Source organism: Enhydra lutris, unplaced genomic scaffold (assembly GCF_002288905.1).
Source record: "Enhydra lutris kenyoni isolate GAN:26980312 unplaced genomic scaffold, ASM228890v2 scaffoldscaffold10, whole genome shotgun sequence".
Taxonomy (NCBI): Eukaryota; Metazoa; Chordata; class Mammalia; order Carnivora; family Mustelidae; genus Enhydra; species Enhydra lutris.
Window position 1 is genome coordinate 42,787,816 of NW_019154094.1, and position 10,192 is coordinate 42,798,007.

Sequence of the window (10,192 nt, forward strand, 5' to 3'; positions counted from 1 at the left end):
AAAAAAAAAAAAAAAAAGGAACTCTCAGCAGATTTTGGGTGCCTGGGTGGCTCAGTTGGTTAAGCATCTTCTTCGGTTCACATGATTCCAGGGTCCTGGGATTGAGCCCCGAGAGTGGCTCCCGCTGCTCACTGGGGAGTCTGCTTCTCCCTCTCCCTCTGCCTCTCTCCCCCACACTTGTGCTCTCTCACTCACTTGCTTACTCTCTCAAATAAATAAATAAAATCTTAAAAAAGTGAATTCTCCACAGGCTTCAAGTATATAATACAGCATTGTTACCATAACGAGTTTTAGATCTCCAAAACTCATTTATCTTACCTAACTGAAACTTTGGATTTTTTGACCAACATCTCATTTTTCCCTCTCATGCCCCTGGCAGCCACCATTCTACTCTTTGCTTCTGAGTTTGACAATTTTATATTCCACATGTAAGTGAGATCATGCAGTTTTTACCTGTGTCTGGCTTATTTTACTTAGCATAATGTCCTCTAGGTTCATCCATGTTGCAAATGGCAGGATTACCTTTTTAAAGGCCGAATAAATATTCCATTATATGTATACATTACATTTCCTTTATACATTTGCCCATCAGTGGACATTTAGGTTGTTTCCATATCTTGGCTATTGTGAGAAAGCGGTGATTTCTTTTTTTTTGAAGGTTCTATTTCTTTATTTCAGAGAGAGAGAGCACAGAAGTGAGGGGAGGAACAGTGGGGGAGAAAGAGAATCCCAAGCAGAATCCAAGCTGCGTGCAGAGCCCAACACAGCTTGATCTCACAACCCTGAGACCACAGCCCTGAGCAGAAACCAAGAGTTGGACATTCAGCCAACTGAGCCACCCCCGGCACCCCGAAAGGGGTGATTTCTAAGTGGACCAAAGCACAGAGGCAGTAGTTTGATGAGAGGTAGTTGGGAAACAATGTCTTAATGGCAGATTGATGTGGTAGTACCATTCAGTGTCTGAATGGTGGTTGGACAGTGCTCCTACATATGCTTGTGCAGATTTTTCACCATACAAGGGCATTTGAATGAGGAAACTAGTGGGGAATGAAACTCAGCCCCTGTTCTTTTTGTCAAGTTAAGTACCGCAGTACAGGAGTGTATCCATCTGGAGGAAGGAGTGCCTTTTTCTAAGTCATACAAAAACTTTGCAGCTATCTTGGAGGAGGGAAATAATAGGAGATAAATTAGAAATAGAAGGATGGGACCAGAATATAAAGAACATTCTTCTGTATCTCGTCTGCAAAAAATGGATGGGAATGTGCATCTTTGATGGTAGTCGTGATTGTGGGTATGATTTGTGACCCTGCACTGGAGTTAAATTTAGAGATTTGTCAATGCTAGAAATCGTGTTTATCTAGCATAAAATAAATCCATATATTTTAAAAATTATATTTGCTTAATGTTTCTCTAAAGCAAACTTCATAACTGACCCATTTTGCTCCAAAATCAAATCAGCCTGATTTAATTTTATAAGCCAGTCATGGAAAGAGAATCTGTCCCATGACTCCAAAGCATTCTGTTCTGTAGCTCTGCTATAATTACAGACAAATGCATCTAATCTTCCCATCATGTGTTCTGAGTTACAGGATTCCTTTTTTTTTTTTTCTTCTGTACTTGATAATCTTGTTATCTGGCTATACTGCATCATTTAATTATTCCCCAAAATAGAGATCTTCAGAAACATCTCAGAAAAAGTGATTTGGTGTTTCCAAATCAAGTCACAACTGGGGTATTTACTCAGAAATTAGTCATTTTCAGAACTTTGAGATTGCTGTTTTTCTTAAGGGGTCTCATCTGCCTCCTAAGGCTATTAAAGTGTTCCCACAAATAACCTGAGGGAGTAACATAAACTCCGGAGAAAGGGACTATGTAGGTATACTCAGAAACCTACAAGCCCAGGACTCTTTCACAATGACCGTGGCTGAACTCTCCGATATTAACTTCCAAATGTCTAGCTATATTCACTTCATTAACTCCATAAACATTTCCTGGGCATCCACTATGTGTCAAATAATATGACAGGTATTGGGAATACAAAAATGAATAGAGCACAGTCCCCATCTGAGAAAGTAAACAGTCTCTAAATTTGATCATCAGAAGCCCTGAAATTTAATTTTACTAGCTCTGCCACCTATTAACTGCTACCTTTAAGCAAGTCACTTAGTTTAGCTAAGCCTTATTTTACTATAAACTAGTAACATTGAGATGACTTCCCTATAAGGCATGAAATTTCGTAAGATTAATAGGTTATTTGGGATAAATGACGTATGTGGTCATTCAGTGTTTTCTTTCCCTCTCTTATTCATGTCTGTCCCCTTTGGATCTTTAAAGACTGAAGAAGACACTATTTCAACTAAGAAATAATGTCTTCTTCAGCCTTTCCTAAAATCCGAGCATTCACATTTCGTTCCATTTTTCCCGGGGCCATTTTTACTTTCACTGTATCATTTGTTTTTAGGTAAGTGGACATAATACGCTCGGTCAGAAATATGAAAGTCCTACAGCTTGTACAAGACTAGGTCAGAGTGTAAGAAAGCCTTTATGTTGGGTTTCCAATAAACTTTCTTATGATACCCAACATTTTTTAACCTTTCACTCTCAATTTTTAGGTTTAGTCTGTGACAACATACAGAACTGGTGTCTTTTTTTTCCCCCTTTCATTTTTCTTTACTGGGTGATCCTGTGATAAAATCATTTCCCTTGAATGTGTTTTCTTACACTTAGTCACATTAAAACTCCTCTGCCACTTTTCTGCCCACGTCCACATCTTCTTTCAGTTTATCCCTAATCAGCTTGGCATTTTAATCCCTGAAAGAGCTGAATGCCATCTGCAAACTTGGCAGTTTCCCCTGTACTCTCTTCCATATCATTTGTATGAATGTTAACTAAGACACCAGGCAGCTTGCTTTCTACCCAAGAAGTGCCTTACTTGCAGGGCATTTGATTGAACAGCTTAATCACTGAATTAATGATATTAAGGAGTAGCCACAGAACTCTTTATCCAGAAAAGTGTTCACTTATTCCTGTTGGTTGCTTCTTATTCCTAAACCAGTTATTCATAACAGACATTTCTCCACATATTGAAAGAAAGTTCTATGGTTCATGAATTAGAAAGCAAGTCTAGATTTAAGTTAAGAACCCCGTTACCAATGTCGAGGCCCTACCTGACTACTTTAGGTCTCATTTATGTCTCTGTTCCAGAACATCTTTAGTAAAAGTCTTATACCACTTTCTATGACTTCACTAAATCCTTTTTGCTAATATCTTTTTAAATAACTGTCCTTTTCCAGCCAGCTACAAAGTTCTGAGGCCTAATCAATCAAAGGATCAATTGAGTTGTCAGATGAGTGCTGTGTAGTAGCTATCAGTTTGTTATGTACCAGTAAAACCAAGTCCTGAAATCTGGTTACTGCATGGGCTTCCCAAATGATCTCAAGCCCTGGTTTAATCCTTCCAGTCTTTCCCATATTCCAGGTAAGATGGTCTCTCAGATTTTAGGCACAACTGATCATGTCACCCCCTACTTAATATTTTTGATGGTATTCTGGAGACAGTTGGGGAAATTTTAATATAGACTCAGTAAAGATGTTTAAAATTACTATTAATTATTAAATAATAAATTAAGTATTAAAAAGTCATTACTCTAAGATAGGCAGATTCATAGATGGAAAGTAGATTAGAGGTTACCAGGGACTGGGACCGTGGGTAAGTATGGGTGCTTATTGCATAATGGCTACAGAGTTTCTGTTTTGGAGGATGAAAAAGTTTTGGAAGTAGTGGTGAAGATTGCACAACAATGTGAATGTATCTAATGCCGTTGAATTTTAGACTTAAAAATGGTAAATTTTGTTATATATATTCTGTTACATTAAAAAAATAAACCAACACTGGTTAGAGATAGTACTTAAAATTTTATAGAAGAAATAACATAATATTTGGGGTTTGTTTTAAAACGCTCAGACAATAGTCTCAACAACAGTGATGGCGATAGATGAAAAAGATTGGCAAAATGTTGATAACTATCGCAGGTAGTTTTTTCACAATAAAAAGTGTTAAAAAAAAATCTTTTGGAAGCTAGATATTAAGTCCCAACTATTCAGCCTGACATCTGAACCCTTTGCCAGTTCAATGCTTCCCTTTCTTGGGACCTGCAGCTCCCACTGCCCAGCCTGTTGTGTCCTTCCCTGCCGTTTTCTGTGCTCAAGTAGCCTCTGTTGCTTTACACTCAGCCATTCAATTCTGCTTCTTATTCTCATGTGGCAAATTCCTATTCATTCTTTAAGACCCAGCTCCTTCTCTGGAGCCTTCCCAGACTTCTATAAGCAAGAGAACTTCCTCCTTTGAGCTCCTAAAATTCCTTTTTTATAATCCTGCTACAGCTTATTCCCTGTATTTACACATATACCTTTTATTCATGCTTCTGTTCTCCACAGAACCTGTGAGCTTCTTGAAGGTAGAGGGAACTTACTTTTCACTGTACATGTTTCTGATCTACATGAAACTTCTGTTGTTTTAGTTGTGTGCTTTAAATATTTTCTCAAGAAAAATTGAAAGGTGGGACTGTGAATATTAATTATAAATCTTAAGAGTTGCAAGGGACCTTAGTAATAACCCATATTGGTAGTGAATAGCATTCTCCTTTTCTAGAATGTGCTTTCTCTACTTGGCAACTGCTAATGCATTTTTACAGTTCTAGCACTTACCATTGGATACTCAGTAAATTGTTGCTGAATTTACTGACAAGTCACAACGTTTCTTTCTAGATATTGCAAAAAGCTAAGTATCTAGCTTGGGGTGTATGAACACACACTTTCTAGGAGAAACGATGGATTTTCAGGCATTGTTTGTCAAAGCGGCAAATAAGCCCCTGGAGGGATATTCCTGGGCCAGTGGGGTTGGTGCTTCTTCAGAGGGCTAAGTGGTGAGCTGGTACCACAGCATGTACATAGTACACATCTTGCCAGTGGGTGGCGGCAGGTCCTCACAAACTCTCCCCAAGATCAGCAGGCCTAATTTTACCATTGGGTGGGAAATAGGAATCCTCTAGTATTCCTAGCTTACTTTCTAACTTCTTGATGCCTAAAGATGCTTGACTGAAGGAACGAGGCCAGTAAGACAGTGAGTGCCAGAAACAGCACCGTGTTAAAGGTAAGTATCCAGACCAGTGCCACGCATTTACTAGGTGCTAGACTGGTTCCAGAGCTCTAAGAATGCTTGTTAGTGCCTTCATATTCTACCTTGAGTTTTTGATTCTTATACAAACCTCAGGCACCTAGAGAGGATTTACACTATAAGCTGTTTTTAGGTCCTTTAGTTCCAGTGTGGATGGAGACTGAGAACCAATTATCACATGACATCCTCGGATGTCTACATGTGAGAAGAGAGGAGGTTAGGCCTGCAGAGACAGGCTCAGTCTGCTCAGTCCTGAAGGTGGCTCTTCTGATTTTCTACATTTGCTTAGCCAAAACCATCACTCCTAACATCTCTAGTCAATAAGCAAGCCCTGATTGTGAATCTAGGTAAGTACATGGCTCAGTGAAGGAGTTGGAAATTTATAGATATGATGTTTGTATAGGCATTAGCTCAGATCATATAACCTGACAACAGGACAAAATTGTTATTTAAAATCTAAAATGTTTTGGAAAATCCAGGGCTCACATATGGATGGTCTTTACTCCAAGCATTATTACATAATCCAGTTGTGTGAGGCTGAGAGTGGGAGAGGGGTGTCCCAGATTATTGGACAACTGAGTTTGAAAGTTGGTATCAGATGATGATGCTATGAGCATCATGAGTGGACAATATCATGAGTGGACAATAAATGGAATGAAAGTTCAGAAGAGGAAGAGGCTATGTTGGCTGTGATAATAATAAAACAGTAATAATACCTGGTACATAAATGTTTGTTGCATTTTCCTAATAGTATTTCATATTTGCATAGCATCTCAGAGTTTCCAGAACACTTTCATGTCAGTTATTTTCATCTGGCTTTATTAAGTATTTGCAACAACCTGTGAATAAGGTATTAATAAATGAGGTAAAATACATAAAATACTTAGAATAGTGGCTAGTGCATAGTGAATGCTTGCTATTAGTATTACAATTATTATTAACCTTATTTTACACAGAGAAAACTAAGGCTGAGAGAGGTGATTACTTGCCCAAAGTCACACAGTTGAAAAGTGGTAGAACTATGCCTGAACCCAACTCCACTGGCTCCTATTTCTAGACCTTTCTCCATTATTCCATGCATAAAACAGGAAGATTTCAAGTTGGGCTTGCCTAAGTTTTGCGGGAGCCTTAGAAGAGAAGTGTCTGAAATCGTGGTCCTCAGCCTCACAAGCCCTAGTTGGATAGGAATTGGTGAGTATATTCGTTGCCTTGAGTAAGAAGAGTTAAATCTAGAAGCCTCTACTCATTTTAGCAATAAGGTGAGATGGTTCATTGCCTGGCCCATCAAGGAAGCTGCAAGCCATTAAACTCACATAGATCCTCAGCTGCTAGGCTTGTTAAGAAAATGTTACAATAGGGGGAAATTGACAACACAGGCACCATAGATATTTTTAGTCTGTGCTTTAAGGATGTACATCTTGGGTTCTGTTTAGGATTGGCAAAGAAGGTGAATTTGGGCTGATTTGACAAGACCGCCAGTCAGAAAGTCCTTCTCTGTGTCCAGTTTATGCAAGAAACTGTGGGGATTGGGGCGAAGGAGAAGGGAACTAAGGGAGAGGAAGTGGCTTTCCCAAACTTTCAAACACTGAGAAAGAGTGCTGTATTTTCCTTATTGGGGGGAGGGGGTGGGCAGTGTGGCAATATCAGTAAAAACTGTAACTGTGTCTGTTCCTTGAACCAGCAACTCTTCAAGAAATTGTTTATCTTTCTAATATACAACATGGTGACTATAGTTAATAATACTATATTGTATACTTGAAATTTTCTAAGAAAATAGATCTTCTGTGTTCTCACCACACACACATAAAATGTAACTATGCAAGTTGATAGATGTGTTAATTAACCTGAGTGTGGTAATCCCATTTCACAAAGTATAGGTATATTAAGTCATCATGATGCACACTTTAAATATATACAGTTTTGTCAATTATATCTCAGTATAGTTGGAAAAGGTAAGTTATTTATCCCATGGATGTATTCTTTTTTTCCTATGGAGATATATATACATATATTTATTTATTTATTTTTAAAGATTTTATTTATTTATTTGAGAGAGAGAGAGAGCACAAGCAGGGGGAGCAGCAGAGGGGGAGGGAGAAGCAAGATCCCTGCTGAGCAGGGAGCCCAATATGGGGCTCCATCCCAGGACCTCATTATATAACCCAAAGGCAGATATTTAACCAACTGAGCCACCTAGGCACCCCGGATATATATATTTTTAAGATTTATTTGTTTGTTTTAGAGAAGAGAGGAAGGGGCAGAGGGAGAGAGAAAGCGGACTCCATACTCAACATGGAGCCCAGTGGGTCTCAATCTCAGGACCGCAAGATCGTGACCTGAGCCGAAACCAAGAATCAAATACTTAATTGACTGCATCACTCAGGATTCCCTCCTATGGATATGTTCTTAAATGTTAGCCATTATTGCACTGTTTGTAATGGTAAAAACAACCCAAAAACTGGAAATCTAAGTACTTACCAATATATATGATGAAATTACTGTATGACTTTCAAATGGAATTTCATGCAACTATTAAAAAGAAAGAAGTCCATCAGTATATGCTGAAAGCATATCACTAAGATGTATTTTTGAGTGCAATAAAAATCAAGGTTCAAAAAGAAGAGTTTATGCAGCATGATGCTACATGTATGTTTGAAGCATGTATGTGTGCAGACATTTTCCCCACACTGGAAGGATAGACTTGCAACTGATAATGGGGATTATATGTGATGAAAAAGAAATGGGAAAAGAGAAACTTATTTTTTATCTTATTCTTTTGTGTACTTTTGAAGGTAGATTGATTGATTTCACCATATGACATACTTTCTTTTTTTTTTTTTTTTTTTTTTTTTTAATTTAAGCCACTTGCCTAAGATCACAGAGCCAGGGAAGGGTACATCTAGGATTCCTACCCAGACTATGATTTCAGAGCCCTGTGATTCACAACTCCCCTGGATTCTAACACGCTGCCTCCAAATAGTGCTCTCTTAGTATCAGGAGGTACTTTGGTCACTTGCTTATAAATCACACAATTTTTCATGAAAATACCTGGAACCTAAATTTCTAAGGGCTAGATCTAGGAAAATGTGCTCATTCTCCAGAAGAAGGCTCTGTGCCCCATCTGCCTGCCATCTTTAGCTCGTTTTCCATAAGATTGTGCTCAGCCAACAGAGGTCAGTGACCTGGAGTCAGGAAACATAGACTAAGATTTTCAACAGGACAAATTACCTTAAGGAAAAGGCATTAAGATCATTGGAGAGGTGGGGGCAGGGAGAAAGCATGCAAACAGTATCATTAGCCAACTTGGTCAATGGGCAGGTGCAGGAAGTGGCAGATAAATCCAGCCAGAATCTATAAATATACTTTAATATCAGTGTTGTAAACTCACAAAATAAGTGAGTGAATTAAAATACTTGGCAACACATAAGCATCTAGTTGTAAACTCTTAGTTCTAAGCTTAGCTCCTATGAACTTTTCTGTGGCTTGGGCATATTATTTCCCTGCTCTGGCTTTCAATTCCCCCATCGGTCAAAGGAATATTGCTCTCTGCCCTGGCTGCTTCAATAAGGCAAGGAATGTGCTTTGAAAGTGCAAGGTATCATATAGAATGAGAGGTTATTGTTAATGTCTCTGAGACTTACCTCATAGGACAAAAGCTATTCTGACAGGAAGATAGGAGGAGGCATCAGAAAAGCATTGCTGGTAGTAAGGTAGACACACCTCATCAATTCAAGAAAAGAACCTCCAGGGTCATTTACTCCATTTCTCCTTTTTATTGTCCTGGATAAAGGCCTTCAGAGTTTAAGATCTGCAGAGCAGTGATGGTGGCACGTGTAGATTATCATTTAAGTCCATAAGTAAGTTAGAACAATAGCCAAAGGGATGGAATATGGTACAGGTGGAGGGGTTTGCTGAGCTATAAATGTCGAACACAGTTCTGGAAGCAAGCTGATGAAGCTTAGCGAGTTATTGGGGCAAAGGTTGGGGACTAGGCTTCAGTGATCCAGCTCCAGGATGGCTGAATGCCTCTGAGGAACAATTTGAGGATGGCCAGGGACTTGGGTAGGACAAATGACAACTTCCTAGAACGGACTGTTCCAGCAGAGAGGAAAGGAAATAGCCTGGCCTCATCCTGGGTAATTCACAGGAACCAGGATAGGAAGTATTTGTAGTAGAACTAGTGCTCACAACATCAAGTCCCTTTTGAGCGGAAGAAGGAAAATGGGGGGAAAAACATGAAATGCAGCACACATGACAAGTCAGTTTTCGTAATGGTGAGAGTGAAGATGGAGAGCATGAATCAGCAGAGAGGGATGACTGTACAGCCCCAGGAACACTGGATTCAAACTTGGGTGTGAATACTGTCTCTGTCACTAAGTTATCATGTGACTGTGAATACACTATTTTTCTCCTCCGAGTCTCATCATCTCAAAAATGAAGACCTTTCTCCCTATATCATAAATTGTTATTAGGATTAAATGAGATGTTCTTGAAAGCAACTTGCACACAATTCCTAGAACATTATGCCCAATAAATGTTAGTTTATCCCTTTATTTTGAGAGGGTCTTTTGGAAACCTCCAGTGTAGCATACTAATTTGAAATTTCAAACTCTGGGAAAGAACAACCTTGCTAACAGGTATAGCATAGAAAGGCCCTTTATTCACATGGAGAACTAGCCTAAGTGGATAGGTAAGAAAATCTTTGGGGGTAGGGTGGGAGGGGGAGATTAAGGGAAAGTAGGAACGAATATCAATATAAATATAAGCACAGTCCACTTACAAGGGACTCTGAAGTCCCTGAAGCATACTAATTTGAAATTTCAAACTCTGGGAAAGAACAACCTTGCTAACAGGTATAGCATAGAAAGGCCCTTTATTCACATGGAGAACTAGCCTAAGTGGATAGGTAAGAAAATCTTTGGGGGTAGGGTGGGAGGGGGAGATTAAGGGAAAGTAGGAACGAATATCAATATAAATATAAGCACAGTCCACTTACAAGGGACTCTGAAGTCCCTGA

At 39.0% G+C, this 10,192-nt stretch overlaps 1 protein-coding gene across 1 annotated transcript in view; it reads left to right on the forward strand.

The window, feature by feature from the left end:
• The window catches only part of LOC111144119 (synapsin II), a 211,913-nt gene that overhangs the window by 150,908 nt on the left and 50,813 nt on the right, over nt 1-10,192 (forward strand). The window lies entirely within an intron of this gene.